The sequence below is a fragment of the Gopherus flavomarginatus genome, chromosome 4 (assembly GCF_025201925.1).
Source record: "Gopherus flavomarginatus isolate rGopFla2 chromosome 4, rGopFla2.mat.asm, whole genome shotgun sequence".
NCBI lineage: Eukaryota > Metazoa > Chordata > Testudines > Testudinidae > Gopherus > Gopherus flavomarginatus.
Genome location: NC_066620.1, coordinates 76,893,992 through 76,910,392, shown reverse-complemented (window position 1 = coordinate 76,910,392; position 16,401 = coordinate 76,893,992).

The window sequence follows — 16,401 nt, the reverse complement described above, 5'->3', positions numbered from 1 at the left end:
GGAGGACAGGGTCAAAATTCAAAATGATCTGGACAAGTTGGAGAAATGGTCTGAGGTAAACAGGATGAAGTTCAATAAAGATAAATGCAAAGTGCTCCACTTAGGAAGGAACAATCAGTTTCACACATACAGAATGGGAAGAGACTGTCTAGGAAGGAGTATGGCAGAAAGAGATCTAGGGGTCATAGTGGACCACAAGCTTAATATGAGTCAACAGTGTGATATTGTTGCAAAAAAAGCAAACGTGATTCTGGGATGCATTAACAGGTGTGTTGTAAACAAGACACGAGAAGTCATTCTTCCGCTTTACTCTGCGCTGGTTAGGCCTCAACTGGAGTATTGTGTCCAGTTCTGGGCACCGCATTTCAAGAAAGATGTGGAGAAATTGGAGAGGGTCCAGAGAAGAGCAACAAGAATGATTAAAGGTCTTGAGAACATGACCTATGAAGGAAGGCTGAAGGAATTGGGTTTGTTTAGTTTGGAAAAGAGAAGACTGAGAGGGGACATGATAGCAGTTTTCAGGTATCTAAAAGGGTGTCATCAGGAGGAGGGAGAAAACTTGTTCACCTTAGCCTCCAATGATAGAACAAGAAGCAATGGGCTTAAACTGCAGCAAGGGAGATTTAGGTTGGACATTAGGAAAAAGTTCCTAACTGTCAGGGTAGTTAAACACTGGAATAGATTGCCTAGGGAAGTTGTGGAATCTGCATCTCTGGAGATATTTAAGAGTAGGTTAGATAAATGTCTATCAGGGATGGTCTAGACAGTATTTGGTCCTGCCATGAGGGCAGGGGACTGGACTCGATGACCTCTCGAGGTCCCTTCCAGTCCTAGAGTCTATGAGTCTCTGAATAAGGCCTCCTATCATCTGTGATTTTGCTGATCTCAAACTTTATAGTCTTCTCAGGCTTTTTCTGCTTGGGGAATTCCAAAGGCTGCTTCTTCCTTTTCCCTGTTGGCATCCATCTTGATCCTCTGGAGATGATTTATAAAAAGATATGGGGAGAAACTATCATTAAGGCTTCTAATTTCTTTAGCAAGAGTCTGAACAATCTCTATTCCTGTCCTGATTTGTATCCACCTTGCATTTCTGAAAGTCTTGAATGTTTCCTGGAGAACAATTCTGAGAGAAAATACAAGATAATGTGTTTGAATCCCAGCAACCAGCATCTCAGTCAGGAATGTCTTCCGGTTTCACTGTTTCATCATGTGGGATAGAAATAATCAGGCTCATATTGCCCACTTGTTATTCAGTGTAATGGCTGTGTCCAAAGATGATCTCCCTGGTTCCAACAGGCTTCAGGGTCAAATACAAAATGCAAACACACTATCATCACATTTTTTCAGCTGGGGCCTGAGTTTGGTAACATGTAATGTATCAGCACCTAAAGAAAACAACCAAACACATTTTGTAAGAGGTTTTACAATGGGGCTGAAAAAAAAAGCTCTGGTGCTCTATCTTGAGTCAGTTTTCAGCTGCTGTTAGAATAATTGTAGCTGAAGATTAGCTAGTTTTGGTTTAACCCCCTTCAGAGCAAAGTAGTGGGAGGAATCCATCTATGGGAGAGACTGATAGATGCACTCCTTTAGTGTGACTGGACAGAACTGATATAGCCTCATATTTCATTAATTTTCATGGATGTTCAGTAAGGGGATGGCTCTGTCACAGACTCCCTGGATGGTGGCAGGATGCTAGGTCTTCAACCCAGAAAACACAAAGGCAAAAGGGGGAAAGAGGTCCCAAAGGCTCAGGGTTGGATGAAATAGTCACAGGCAACATTTTTTGACTAAAAACTTTTACTATTTTCAAGTCTGAAACTTCAATGAGATTGAAACAACTTTTTAAATCTTCAAAGTCTTTCAATAAAATTGAGCAAAGTATTTTTTTCAATCTTGAAAAATTGAGAGCTCCTCCTCAACAATTCACAAACTTGTGAATTTTAGAAAAACTGCTAGCAGAGCCCTCCCCCTCAAAAAGCTACAGGCTTTGGTTAGAGGACTGAGACCAGGGCTGGGAGCTAGGATGTGCTGGGTCTTGGTCCTACCTCTGCTGCAAACTCGTTTTAATAATTTGTATTTATGCCATATTAGACAATATCATGATTTGACACAGGTAGTGGCAGTGTAAGCTGCTCTATGTCAGTGTATTGTTATCCCTGCCCACGTAAGCATTGAGTCTCACTGGCCCTAGTTAGTAGTACCCATTAAGGACCCTAGTCAGGGTCATGAGAAAAGGCCAGTGATGGACCCAGCAGACAAGGGCCAAGTTTCCCAATGGTGGAAAAGCCACAACTGTGGATTCATGGACCACGTAGGGCAGAAGAGCTAGACTTTGGTAACAGGTTTATGATCATGATGGTCCCTTCTGATCTTAGTCTATCACTGTATGGAACATGTTCACACTGAAAACTCGGGGTTCAAGACAGCTCTTCTCAAAGAACCCATTCATTATAAGATTGTAATTGCTGGTGTCACAGAGGCCTGTCTGCCACACAACAATTAAGTTACTGGGGAAGAAGAAACATTCCTCCACCCTGGTGGTCCACACGGAACTCAGTGTATGGCACTACTCACTAGACAACCTCTAGCACAGACTTTAGCCCTGTCTCTCCATGCTTACTCTGCGTTGGGCTCCAAAATCATCACGGATACTTACCTGTCAATGTGACCTACATGCCAACCGAAGACTCATCACTTGTGGAAAAGGACTCATTCTACCAGCAGCTAGCAGCAAAAATCTAGTGAACTCCAGCACATGATACCCTGGTAATGCTTGAAGTGTCCCATACCATGACTGGCTGCGATCAAACTGGGTATGACACAGTGATAGGTCCCTTTGGTTCAGGTTCTCCAAATGACTCTCCCCCTACTACCCACTCTTGACTTTGTGTGCTGCTAAGGGCTTTTCTGTTATAGGCTCCCAGTTTAGGTATCTTAAAAGGTTGTTGGACTTGGATTTCAAACAAATAATGCTGGTCTGGGCACTCATCACACTTAGGGATTCCGCAGCTTCTTTATGGGTTCAGTTAATGGTAGCTTCCCATTGGTGACCCCTGTTTAATATACCCTGCTTCAGGGCTCATTGGCAAGGGCAGCCTTCTGATTTCTATTGTCTATTTGCCAAATTGCTCTCCACTTTCTCTGCTGCTTCTGTTGATATCCAGTAGATGGCATCAGTGTATAATATTTCTCCAATGCTTCCTTTATTTGGAGGGTTTAATTTATTTATTTATTTTATTTCATGGGTGGATTTCATAATTTGCCCTGACAATTTGGGATTCCTGCTTTTAAGCAATTTCTTTTAGTATCACCAACCAGGGTATCACTTTCAACATTGTTTTTTCTTTCTAGTGCCATACAATTATTATTACTTATTATTGCTACAATAATTTACCAAGAAATGGAACAAAATCCCTTAGTCTTCTAAATCTAGTGAACACAATGAATACATGTTTTGATTACATCCAATACTTGTCTTATCACATCTTTCAAGGCTTATAGGATGAGGGACGTTACATTAGGAACAAGAGAGATCATTTACATAGAGATGTATATCTGATTTATAAGGCAAATCTACAGTTTCTAAGTTGGGGTGAATATATATTATATAGGCTTCTTGAGGTATCAGGAAGTTTGAGCTCTGGAATGTTTTTTGGGTCACCAGCCAAGCTATTTCTAATTGGTTTAACTCTGTGTTTTGTTTTTCTTGTCTCTGATTCTTAATGAACATATGAGGCACTCTGCATAGGAAAAGGGGGTAGTCTGTCACCTGGCACAGGTTCTCCTCAGCTATAGTATGAGATGGAAGTCTGCCCCATAACTAAGTTATGGAAGTCTTTAGTTTGATAAACTAACACTAGTTGGAAAATTCCTTATAAAGCATTAGAGCTCTCCTTTCCTGGGAATTGTGTTAGCTTAATTAATGCTCCCCAGACAAGATGTCTCATCTATTGGGACAGGCCTATTGACTTCGGCTCCAAAAGATAGTTAGCGTTTGCAATGTGCATTAAGATGATTGCCACCAGACAATTAAAAAGAAGTTAGCATATTATCAAGGCATATTTTAATGCATGTACATCTTACAATGTGCACACAATCCCCTAACCTTCAACAGATCTTCCAAGACAGGGGCATGGCCCCATCACTTTTTACCACCCGTAAGGGCAAGCAACAGAGGAAGAGGGCAGAGAGGGGCAAGCAGGGCCTCAGGAAGATGGGGCAGTGTAGGGGTGGGGCCTCGGTTAGGACGCCAGTGGCCACACCCACCCACTTTTAACGAGCTTCCATCGCTCCTGCTCCAAGATCTTCTCAGTTCTTGTGAAGAATGAACATCTGCCACTTCATGACAGACATGTCTCCCCAGCAGAACAAAATCCAAACTGTTCCTTGCATGTAACAGTGACCCACCTCAAGCAAAATCTGGCTCAGTGCCATGTGAAATACATCAGCAGCAACAAGAAGTCTCAGTTTGTCTAAAACTAAACTGTATCTTTATTAAGAGAGCTGTTTACAAAAGTACAGTAACTCCTCACTTAATGTTGTAGTTATGTTCCTGAAAAATATCAGAGGGGTAGCCGTGTTAGTCTGGATCTGTAAAAGCAGCAAAGAATCCTGTGGCACCTTATAGACTAACAGACGTTTTTGGAGCACGTCTGTTAGTCTATAAGGTGCCACAGGATTCTTTGCTGCTTTTCCTGAAAAATGTGACTAAGTGAAATGATAAGTGAATCCAATTTCCCCAAAAGAATTAATGTAGATGGGGGGGTTAGGTTCCAGGGAAAAAAAATTCACCAGACAGAAGACTATATATTATACTCTGTGTGTGTGTGTCTATACAAACAAACAATTTAATACTGCACACAGCAATGATCATTGTGAAGCTTGGTTGAGGTGGTGAAGTTAGAGAGTGGAAGGGGGTGGAATATTTCGCAGGGAATGTCTTGCTCCTAAATGATGAACTAGCACTCAGCTGAGCCCTCAAGGGTTAACACATTGTTGTTAATGTAGCCTCACACTCTACAAGGCAGCAAAAATGGAGGGTGGGGAGACAGCATGGCAGGCAGAGACGGAGACACACAGTGTGTGTGAGAGAGATGTGCATTGACCCTTAAGTACACTGACCCCACTCTAAGTACATTGCCCTTTTAAGTAGAACAGCAAGTTGAGACAGCAGCTGCTGCTAGCAAGTCCTCTGTCCTGAGCCCTGTCGTGTCCCCTCCCCCCCGCGCTATGGAGATGGGGTAAGTGGGGTGCAAGAGCAGGGGGAAAGGGGACACCTTGATAGTAGCACCCTTCTTCCCCCCCCAACCCCGCACAGAAAGCAGGAGGCTCCTGGGAGCAGCTCCAAGGCAGAGGGCAGGAGCAGCACATGGCAGTGGAGGGAGGAACAACTGAACTGTCCGCAATTGTTAGGTTGCTGAGCAGCTGCTGCACAGGGAACCTAGGGGAGAGGGGAGCTGATAGGGGGCTGCCAGTCCACCTTGTTTCCAAGCTCCCACCAGATAGCTCTGGGGCTGCTCTTTCTGCAAGTGGTGGACAAAGCAGGCGGCTGCCAAACAATGTTAGAAGGGAGCATTGCACAACTTTAAACAGGCACGTTCTCTAATCGATCAGCAACGTAACAACAAAACAACGTTAACCAGAACGACTAAGTGAGGAGTTACTGTACTGCAATTGAAGTTAGCAGTCTAGCCATGCACACAGACTGACTGACTTGTGCCTCTTTCAAATTCTTCCTTCCCACAACCTGTGTTCCTCCCTCCCAAGTTCCATGCAGGTTGTTCCACTCAAATATTTTTAATCTCATGATTTTAAAACAAATTTGTGTGATTTGGGTGGGGACAGCTAACTTGTAAGTTTTTGAATGCTTAGGGTTGGCAATACTGAAATTTTCTTTTTGTCCTTTGAAGGAAACTAATGGGTCTTCCATGCATTACAGGTTCAGGCTCATGGAGTTAGGGTTTGCAAAACAGCAGAAAGGGAATATTTTAGCTGGCAACCCTGTCAGGTCTGGGCCTCATGTTAACTTCTGGGTAGTCTGGAAATGGAACCAGGGCTGAATTAAGGAAATCCAAGGTAAACCGTGACATGGGGCCTCTGTGGTTCCATCATCTACACCATGTCCTCATTTGTGTGCCATAGCTGCTACTCTTCACTGGGAATGGAGGAGGCACGGGCCCCCCTCCTCCCTCAGAGCCTGAGGCAGTGATATGGGAACCGGTTCTCCCCACCAGGAATTGCAGCAGGTGTCCCCTTCTCTTCAGGAGCAGCACTGGGGAAGGTAGTTCCAGTACTTACCCTAGGAGCTATATCCCAGCTACAGGACAAGTGGGCAAGGCCTGCTGCACTCTTCTCATCCTGTCACACAGTCCTCCGCTGGATTGGTGTTAGCAGAGCCACACAGGGCAGTGGGTCTTGGCGTTAACACTGAGTTGAATGGTACAGTTCATCCCTCTTAATGGTGGTATTTCAGGCTGTCTGCAGACTCAGGCAGACATTGCTGCATCAGTTACCTTGGATTCATGTCTCTAAGCTTTTCTTCACTACTATTAGGACAAGAAACATCGTTTTTAAAATGAAAGTTAAGATTTTGATGTAATCTCATGATCCCCAGAGCTGGGGCCCTAAATCAAGAGATGATCATGTCTAAGCCTTAACCTACCATGGAGGAGAATTGTGCCAAACCTGTCAGTTTCCCATAAACTCCAGGGAACCTTTCTAGTGGGTTTGGTTTGCAAGGAATCCTGATCCTTCTCCTTCACTTTGCATTTTGGCACTCAGACACCCAATGCAGAACTCAGACTGGTGAGTCTCATCACATCCATCACAAAACCAGCAAGTTGTGCTGCGTTTCTTTGAGGCTGGAAAGTTTTGTCCTTTTTCTAACAAAATCCTAACACTGCTGACATGCTCGAGTGAAAAGTTCACATGCTCTCTCTTTTGCCCTCACTGGAACCCATCCAAGGAAAGGTTTAGGCAAACTTTTAAACAAACCCTAGTGCATTTTGGGTTCATAATGAAATCTGAAACCAGATGAAGTTCACTTGATATGGGGTTTCACTGGAATTGTGTACTTCGCACATCTCTAGTAGACAGGTATTTTTAAGGGCCTCTGTTCTCAGATTAGATTCATATTTGGGCCCAAATATGACTCTGACCTGGTATCTGGTTCCCAAAGTTATGGAGGGGAGACAATTATTCATAGTTTTCTTATTCTGACCAATATATAAAGCAAATTATGGGCCAAATACTATCCTGTGAAACCCCACTGACTGTATGGGATTTCAGTGAGGGCAAAATTTGATCCCCTATTCCATGTATTATGTTGCTGCAAGAGCTTGATGTAGCTGTTTGAAATTCAAACTAATATGAGGATAGAGCCTGGATGTGAAATAAATAAATTATTCTCTTATTTTACATTAAGAAGTCCAGTACCATCTGCTATAGGAGCCAAAAATAAAAGGAACAGCAGAAACACACTGAGCAGACTGAGAATAAGAGGAACAAAATTTAGAACTCAAGCAAAAAAATTGTTTTTCATACTAAAAATATAGATGGAAGGCAGTAATCCTACACTACAAGGCTGATTTTGTTACACTCTCATTTACCACTGACTCAAAGTTGTTGTCTCACTTTCCACTGCTAATTTTAGATCAGAAATTATTAATCTTGAAAGTGGATGCTTGGGAATATTGATTGTGCTAGAGAGATCAAGTCCACGATTTTAACTCTTACAGCACTGAGGATAAATGTAACAGACTACTCCTCACTGTAACTGGGGGACCCGTTAGTGTGGGGAGTGGAGGAGGGATTGAAAACACACTGTCTGCTTTGACACAGGGTTGGACATGCACAAGGGGCTTCCTGCCTTTAGAATATAGAGTTGGAAGGGCCAAGTTGTATATCTAGCTTTATGTGGTTGGAAGCTCTGGGAATCTGCTTTAGGAGTAGGATTAGGAGGCAAAGTTGTCTCAGTCTTTGGAAGGGCGTTACACTTCACAGCAGATTTACAAACAGACGGTTGCTGATATCCAGGTTTCGGGTTAGTTTACTGGGGGCTACTTTGGAGGTAGGACTGGAAGCATAGGGATCCTGGATCTCATGAAGGGACAGAAGTGTGGAATTACCAAATTCAACCTTAGGGCAGGATTAGAGTGTTGGGCTGCTAGGCCCAGTTTTTGGGAATGGGATTGGAAGGACTAGTGTACAGGCCGTCAAGCTGAGGGCTTGGCTACACTAGAGAGTTGCAGCGCTGATGAGGGTTACAGCGCTGCAACTTAGGATGTGGCCACACTTGCAAAGCACGGCCAGCGCTGCAACTCCCTGGTTGCAGCGCTGGCTGTACACCCGGTCGAGCCTCGGGTGTAGGGATTCCAGCGCTGGTGATCCAGCGCTGGTCAGCAAGTGTGGACGCCCACCAGCGCTTTTATTGACCTCCGGGGTATAAGGAGGTATCCCAGCATACCTTAGAAGCCTCTCTGGTAATCATGCACACTCCACTGCCCTGGGCTCAGCTGACCCCTCCTTTAAATGCCCCGGGAATTTTAAAAATCCCCTTCCTGTTTGCTCAGCCAGGTGTGGAGTGCAATCAATCATTCAATCAATCAATCAATCAGCGACCATGCCTCCACGTCCCAAACGAGCCCCAGCATGGAACAATTCCAAGCTGCAGGACCTCATCAGTGTTTGGGGTGAGGAAGCTGTGCAAGCACAGCTGCGCTCCAGAAGGAGAAATTATGATACCTATGGGCAGATATCGCAGTCCTTGCTGAGAAGGGGTCATGAACGGGACGCGTTGCAGTGCAGGGTCAAAATAAAAGAGCTGAGGAGTGCTTACTGCAAAGCCCGTGAGGGAAATCGCCGCTCAGGAGTTGCCCCCACAACCTGCCGTTTTTACAAGGAGCTGGATGCCATACTTGGGTGTGACCCCACAGCCAATCCGAGGACCACGATGGAGAGTTCAGAGCAGGGAGAAGTGGGGGAGGGTGTAGAGGAAGCCAACAGTGAGGCTACTGGCGTGGAGGGAGACACCCCGGAGTCCCAGGAGGCATGCAGCCAGGAGCTCTTCTCAAGCCAGGAGGAGGCTAGCCAGTCGCAGCAGCTGGAAGTTGCTGGTGAGGAAGAAGCAGAGGAGCGTGCTCGGGGTAAGCTGATTTTTATGTTTTGGGAGAGGAGGGTTTGGGTTATGGCTGCCTGCATGCATGCCTAAATGTGGAATAGCCCATTGATTTGCTCTATCACGTCTCTGTAATCTGCCTCGGTAATCTCTTGAAAAGTTGCAGCCAGAGCGTGGGCAATGTGCTTTCTCAAGTTTATAGGGAGAGCCACCGTGGTCCTTGTCCCGGTCAGGCTAACTCGTCCGATCCACTGTGCAGCGAGGGGTGGGGGGACCATGGCTGCACACAGGCAAGCTGCATAGGGGCCAGGGCGGAATCCACATTGCTGTAGAAGACCCTCCCTCTCTTCCCAGGTAACATGCAGCAGTGATATATCTGGCAGTAGGAAACCCTGTTGAGAATTTAGGGATATTTGAGTGCAGGGCACCAGGTTCGCGTTCCCCCCCCAGCCCCGCGGTGCGTTCCGGTCTCCACACCCCCTTCCCAGCAGGCAGCGAGCCCCGCGGTGCGCTCCAGTCTCCCCACACCCTTCCCAGCAGGCAGCCAGCCCCGCGGTGCGTTCTGGTCTCCCCTCCCCCCTCCCAGCAGGCAGCCAGCCTTGCAGTGCGTTCCGGTCTCCCCACCCCCCTCCCAGCAGGCAGCCAGCCCCGCGGTGCGCTCTGGTCTTCCCCCACCCCCCTCCCAGCAGGCAGCCAGCCAGCCCCGCGGTGCGTTCCGGTCTTCCCCCACCCCCCTCCCAGCAGGCAGCCAGCCAGCCCCGCGGTGCGTTCCGGTCTTCCCCCACCCCCCTCCCAGCAAGCAGCCAGCCCCGCGGTGCGCTCTGGTCTTCCCCCACCCCCCTCCCAGCAGGCAGCCAGCCAGCCCCGCGGTGCATTCCGGTCTTCCCCCACCCCCTTCCCAGCAGGCAGCCAGCCCCGCGGTGCGCTCTGGTTTTTCCCCACCCTTCCCAGCAGGCAGCCAGCCCCGCAGTGCGCTCCGGTTTTTCCCCACCCTTCCCAGCAGGCAGCCAGCCCCGCGGCGCGCTCCGGTTTTCCCCCACCCTTCCCAGCAGGCAGCCAGCACAGATGTGCATTCCCCCCCCCCACCAGCAGGCCAGCAGTTACGCGGACCGCCCCCCCCCCCACCCGCCAGCAGCTCGCCACCTTCCTGTTCACTACTGTCCCCTGTGCAGGACACCAGCTACCTCCTGTACCCAGTACAGATAAACCCCAGTGACCCATCGGTCAATTCCCCCTCCCAGGTGCACTCGGGGCAGAAACACTCACCCCATTGCTCGCCATGCCTTAGCTTCCCTGGCCTCTCTGTGTTATGTGAGGTATGTGGGAAGGATGCTACAAAAAGTCTACAAACTCCTTCACTGTGTGATAATAAACAATGTAGCCTCTGTGTATTACATGTTTCTATCCATGTTTTTTTTAGTGACCTTGACTAATGCAGCCGGATCACCGGCCTCACGGCGCTTGCAGAACTTGAGAAAAAAATCCGCGAAAATCAAAAGAAGAATTGATCAAAGCAGTTATGATTCACTACAACAGAGAAAGTAGGAAGACGCAGGAATGGAGAGAGAAAATGTATGAATGGAGAGAGAAAATGTATGACTGGAGGCAAACAGAAAGCCAATTCCTTTCTCCTGCTATCAAAAAAAACCTCAAAGCAGATGATAAGCCTCCTGGCTCGCCAAACTGACTCTTTCGAGTCTCTCGTAGCCATGCAGGCAGATATGTACCGTGGTAACCCACACCCCTCCCAAAGCTCTCTTTCTTGTTCCCCAGTATTTGCACAAAACACCTTTCTCCAGCAGCCAGTTTCTTATTACCCCCAGCTGCCCCCAACACCTGTACGATCACCTACCAGCCCTGATAACTATAATTCTTACCCTGTGCACTCCACCTCCATTACAGCATAGTAATCCTGAAGTGCAGCAGACATTGAACAGTAATCAAAACAGGACATATTCAAACCTCTGAATGTACAGTCCACCACCCTAACCCCCCTGGCCTTTTATGTACTGTACTTTGAATAAAGGATTTTATGACTTTTACAATATGTTTTATTATTGCAGGAAGTGGTAAATATTGTACCCCAAGGTAGAACAAAGCACAGCAAAGGCACCAAACATTACTGTTGGCTCTCAGCATCAAATTGCTCCCTTAAAGCATCCCTAATCCTTGAAGCCCTTTCCTGGGCCTCCCTAGTAGCCCAGCTCTCTGGCTGTGCAAATTCATCCTCTAGGCGTCGAACCTCGGAGGTCCATTCCTCACTGAATCTTTCACCCTTCCCTTCACAAATATTATGGAGGGTACAGCACGCGGATATAACAGCGGAGATGCTGCTTTCCCCCAAATCTAGCTTCCTATAAAGACACCTCCAGCGGGCTTTCAAACGGCCAAAAGCACACTCCACAGTCATTCTGCACCGGCTCAGCCTGTAGTTGAACCGGTCCTTGCTCCTGTCAAGCTTCCCTGTATACGGTTTCATGAGCCATGGCATTAAGGGGTAAGCGGGGTCTCCAAGGATCACAGTGGGCATTTCGACGTCACCTACTGTGATCTTGCGGTCTGGGAAAAAAGTCCTGGCCCTCAGCCTCCTGAACAGGGAACTGTTCCGAAAGATGTGTGCATCGTGCACCTTTCCAGGCCATCCTGAGTAAATGTCAGTGAAACGCCCACGGTGATCCACAAGCGCTTGCAGAACCTCGGAGAAATACCCCTTGCGATTAACGTACTCTGATGCCAGGTGGGGTAGTGACAGAATAGGAATATGCGTCCCATCTATTGCCCCTCCACAGTTAGGGAAACCCATTTCTGCAAAGCCATCCACAATGTCCTGCACGTTCCCCAGAGTCACAGTTCTTCTTAACAGGGTGCGATTAATGGCTGTGCAAACTTGCATCAGCACCATTCCAACGGTGGACTTTCCCACTCCAAACTGGTTCGCCACCGATCGGTAGCTGTCTGGAGTTGCCAGCTTCCAGATTGCAATAGCCACCCGCTTCTCCACTGGCAGGGCAGCTCTCAATCTCGTGTCCCTGCGCCACAGGGTAGGGGCGAGCTCAGCACACAGTGCCATGAAAGTGGCTTTTCTCATCCGAAAGTTCTGCAGCCACTGCTCGTCATCCCAGGCTTGCAGGACGATGTGATCCCACCACTGAGTGCTGGTTTCCCGAGCCCAAAGGCGCCGTTCCACGGTGCTGAGCACGTCTGTTACTGCCACAAGCAATTGAGTGTCTTCACCGTCAGGCGTTTCAATATCATCGTCTGACTCCTCACTGTCACTTTGCAGCTGAAGGAATAGCTCCACCGCCATGTGTGATGTGCTGGCAACATTCATCAGCAAGGTCCTCAGCAGCTCAGGCTCCATTTGTAACAGAAATCTCAGAAATCGCGCTGCAGACTCACAATGCCGCCAAACTGCTCGGAATGTGTAGCAAAGCACCACGGGGCGTTGGAACAGGAAGCGGAAAGACCCGCACACTTCCTTCCCCTTCCCACAAGCCACAGCGCCAAAATGGGATGAGGTGCTCTGTGGGATAGCTGCCCACAATGCACCACTCCCAACAGCGCTGCAAGTGCTGTAAATGTGGCCACACTGCAGCGCTGGTAGCTGTCAGTGTGGCCACACTGCAGCGCTGGCCCTACACAGCTGTACGAACACAGCTGTAACTACCAGCGCTGCAAAACTATAAGTGTAGCCATACCCTGAGATAGAAGCAATGGGTTACTGGGTCCCCTAGGGAGCAGTATTGGAAGTCTCTTGCGTTAGTATAGATTTGACAGTCTAAAGTTGCTGGACCAGAGAGGGCTGGGCTCAGGAAGGCAAGCCGGTATGTAGAATACTATAGTACAGATGGGAAACCAGCAGACAGGAGAGGTCATGCCTGGTACTCTGAGTGAAATGTGGGAGGAAATGAAAATGGGAACCTGAAAGATCTCCACGATTCACCACAGTACATGGAGTGCTGCCCCATGACGCCTGGATGGCCACTGACAATATGAACAGAAACATAATAGTTTGGATTATATATGGTGTTGGGTCACGTTTGTGCAGTGCTTGAGAATGACAAGTGCTATTTATATAAGGGATTTATTATTATTTGTCTTTAAAGATGGACCAAACATCCAAACAAACTCTTTTACATTTCAGAGGCGAGGGATTTGAATCACCCACCACCAATGTAGCTGCTATGATTTTGGCTCCAGATGAATCTAAACATTAGGAGGAGCTTATTTTGCACTTCCTCTTGACTTATAATCAATGCACACTCAATCAGGATTCAAACACACACTTCTCTGTTTCTAATGGTAGCTGAATAAACTGATTTAAAATAAATGATCGTTACTTTTTTGTTTCATTTTGAAAAAAAAAAGACAAAGAAACAAACAACTGTGATTCTAAGTTGGTGATAACAGGCAGGGGTGGCTTCGGTGAGCCACGGGACCAGTGGACCCTCCGCAGGCACGCCTGTGGGAGGTCCACCGGAGCCATGGGACCGGCGACCGACAGAGTGCCCCCCGTGGCATGCCGCCGTGCTGGGGGTGGCGAAATGTCTAGAGCCGTCCCTGTTAACAACAGGTATTAGGTTTCAAGGTTGCTGTCACTGGCTGCTGGAAACACACGCACCCTGGTATCTATTCCAGTGATACTGGAGGATTAGATCCAGGAATGGAGAGGCTAGAGTTACGAGTTTGAAAAAAGTTGCCACTAAATATCCACCCTGTAAAGGACATTGTATTGTAATTATTTTTTTAAAATTTTTAATAATCTGTAAATACCACAAAACTGACAGCTGATGTGTTCAAATTCATGATTCATATCTTTAAAAAAGATTTGCATAACTTTCATTCACTACTCTTTAGCCTCTTAACATTTCAGTTACTGTAAAAAAGTAACAGATGTGAATATATTTTTGCTCCTACAGTGGTTTTAATTCACACCTACCAGAAAAACTTCTGCTTTTGTATACCAGAATACACAGATGTGCTCTGGTATCAAAGGAAAACAAATAACTAAAAATAGAAACTAAACACAGAAAGGACACAATCTTTCCTGCATGCTGACCCTGAATTTGATTAAGGAAAAACTAAAGACTGGTAGTTACACAAAACCTGTATTAAGTGGTCCTGACAACCATAAGCCTTCAAAAATCATGACTCAGGTCCCACAAATCATGACTTTTCAAGGCAATACAGTCTGTATTCTTCTTATTTGCTTTCTGGGTTTTGGCCATTTAGGGCAACCTCAGTTCATGTTTTCAGACTCCTCTCTGTACTCATGAGGGCTAGAAATTTAATATTTTTAAAAATGAAAGCTGGGATTCTCATGTAATAGCTTGCCTCCAGGAGCTCTGGAACACACCAAATATCAAGTGAGTTGGCAACACTGCATCATGCACATGCATTAATTGATATGACCACAGAAAATGAAAGTTCTGTTTTTCAGTGGTCAAAACCCTCTCGCTTCATCCCCAATTGTCTGTGCAAAAGCCACACACACAAACCTGCACCTTATCCCTACTTCTGGGTATTTCCCGAAGAGAGGGCAACTGTTTCCTTGCTTTAAAAAATAAAAGCATTTATTTGTACTCAGATAACACCAAAAGTGATGAAATGGGAGAGTTTCAAACTTGCATGTGATCCTACCCAACTTTAAAGAAAAACATATTAAATATGTAGTCATTAAATTACTTGTTTGAACTTTAATCCACAAAACCATTTCAGAATGAGCAATGAGTATATGCAAGAAACTTTTACTGAAATACCAAACCTTTTCTATCTTCTTGAGAAGGATACATCATGCCAAAGAGTCTATAATAAGTTACATACTGCAATCACAATCAGTAATTTATTCCAATGGACCATGGCTACCAGAACTCTTTCTCCCAGCTCTGACAAAGAAGCAAGGTCATTGGCCTGATGAGCTTTCAATTGACATAGATCAGACAAAAACTAATACCCTGCAGCATAAGTGAAACACCACGGTTACATATCTTAATCTACAATTTAAAAAATATTTCTTTCAAACCATCCCCACGTTCTGTCCCTATGTCCAGATGCCTCAGTTAACATAGTCCACCATTATGGACCTAATGCTTCTTTTCTATCCTGGGGTAACACTAAAATAGATTCTGGGTGAGAAACAAGTAGAGAGGACATCTAATCAGATGCTGCCTAAATTACTTAAGTTATCTAAAAGCCTTATAATAGCCTCTCTTGTCCCCCCTGCAGTCTTTGCAGAGGGGGTGGGGGAAATTTCTACTTCTGCACTCTGGGTTGGGAGCAAGATTGGCAGGGCCTCTTGTGTCCCCTTTGTAGGTACTAGATGAATGTCCACATATGATAATAATTTCTACGTTGTTCTCTCCTATTTTTATTTACTTAAATTCTTTCCCTCCTGGAAAATTCCAAAAAAATCTTACATGGTGGCTCAGAATAAATTAACTGTAGAAGTCAAGATTCAAAACAAATTCAGAAACAAGATCATAATATAACTAAAAAGTTAATTCCTTAATATTTCATCTTTAAACATTTCCAAGCATTATATGCTAGCAACAAGTGGACATCTAGCTAGGGGAAACATCTCCCCATCACCGTCAATAGTGCATGTTTCTGCTCCTCAGGACTGCAAGTTTGTGCACATTACTCTGCAGCCCCAAAAGCTGATAGACAAAAAGCAAACTTACCCTTTTTGTAAATGTCCTTACTATCCTCAGGGCAGGGACTGTCTGGGGCTCTGATCCTGCAACACAATCTGTGCAGTGTGCATGCAGCCAGACATCTGCTGCCAGTGTGGCCTATGTGGATCTGATGACAGGAATGGGCCAGATTTTGTGCTGGTCCTGGGAGGAGCACAAGAGCTAGTCAAAATAAGAGGAAAAAGTCCAACTTTTTATAAACAATCCCCTTCCATTTTTATTTTAATTTTTTTAAAATTCCTTGTTTCCCCCCAGCTTTTGAAAAACGTTGCCCACCTCCCCCATCCCCCAGGTACTGTACTGGGTGATCTTTGTGTGTGTGCGCCTGGGGAGAGCTAAGGGGTGGGATGGTGCAATCAATTAACCCAGTGCCTTGGGACTCGGTCTAGGTCTACACTGCATACTCGTGATAGCAGCACTTGCAAGGTACCTGTAGCTACACGCCGCGGAGACAAGCAGGCTGCCCCCAGCCTGCAGTAGGTATCTAAATGTGCCAGGGAAAGGCTCTGGCCAGGCAGGGGAGCGGCGCTGCTGCTAGGGGCGGGCGTGCGGGCGGGGGGAGCTTGGGGTGCAGGAAGCAGCGTGGGGCACATT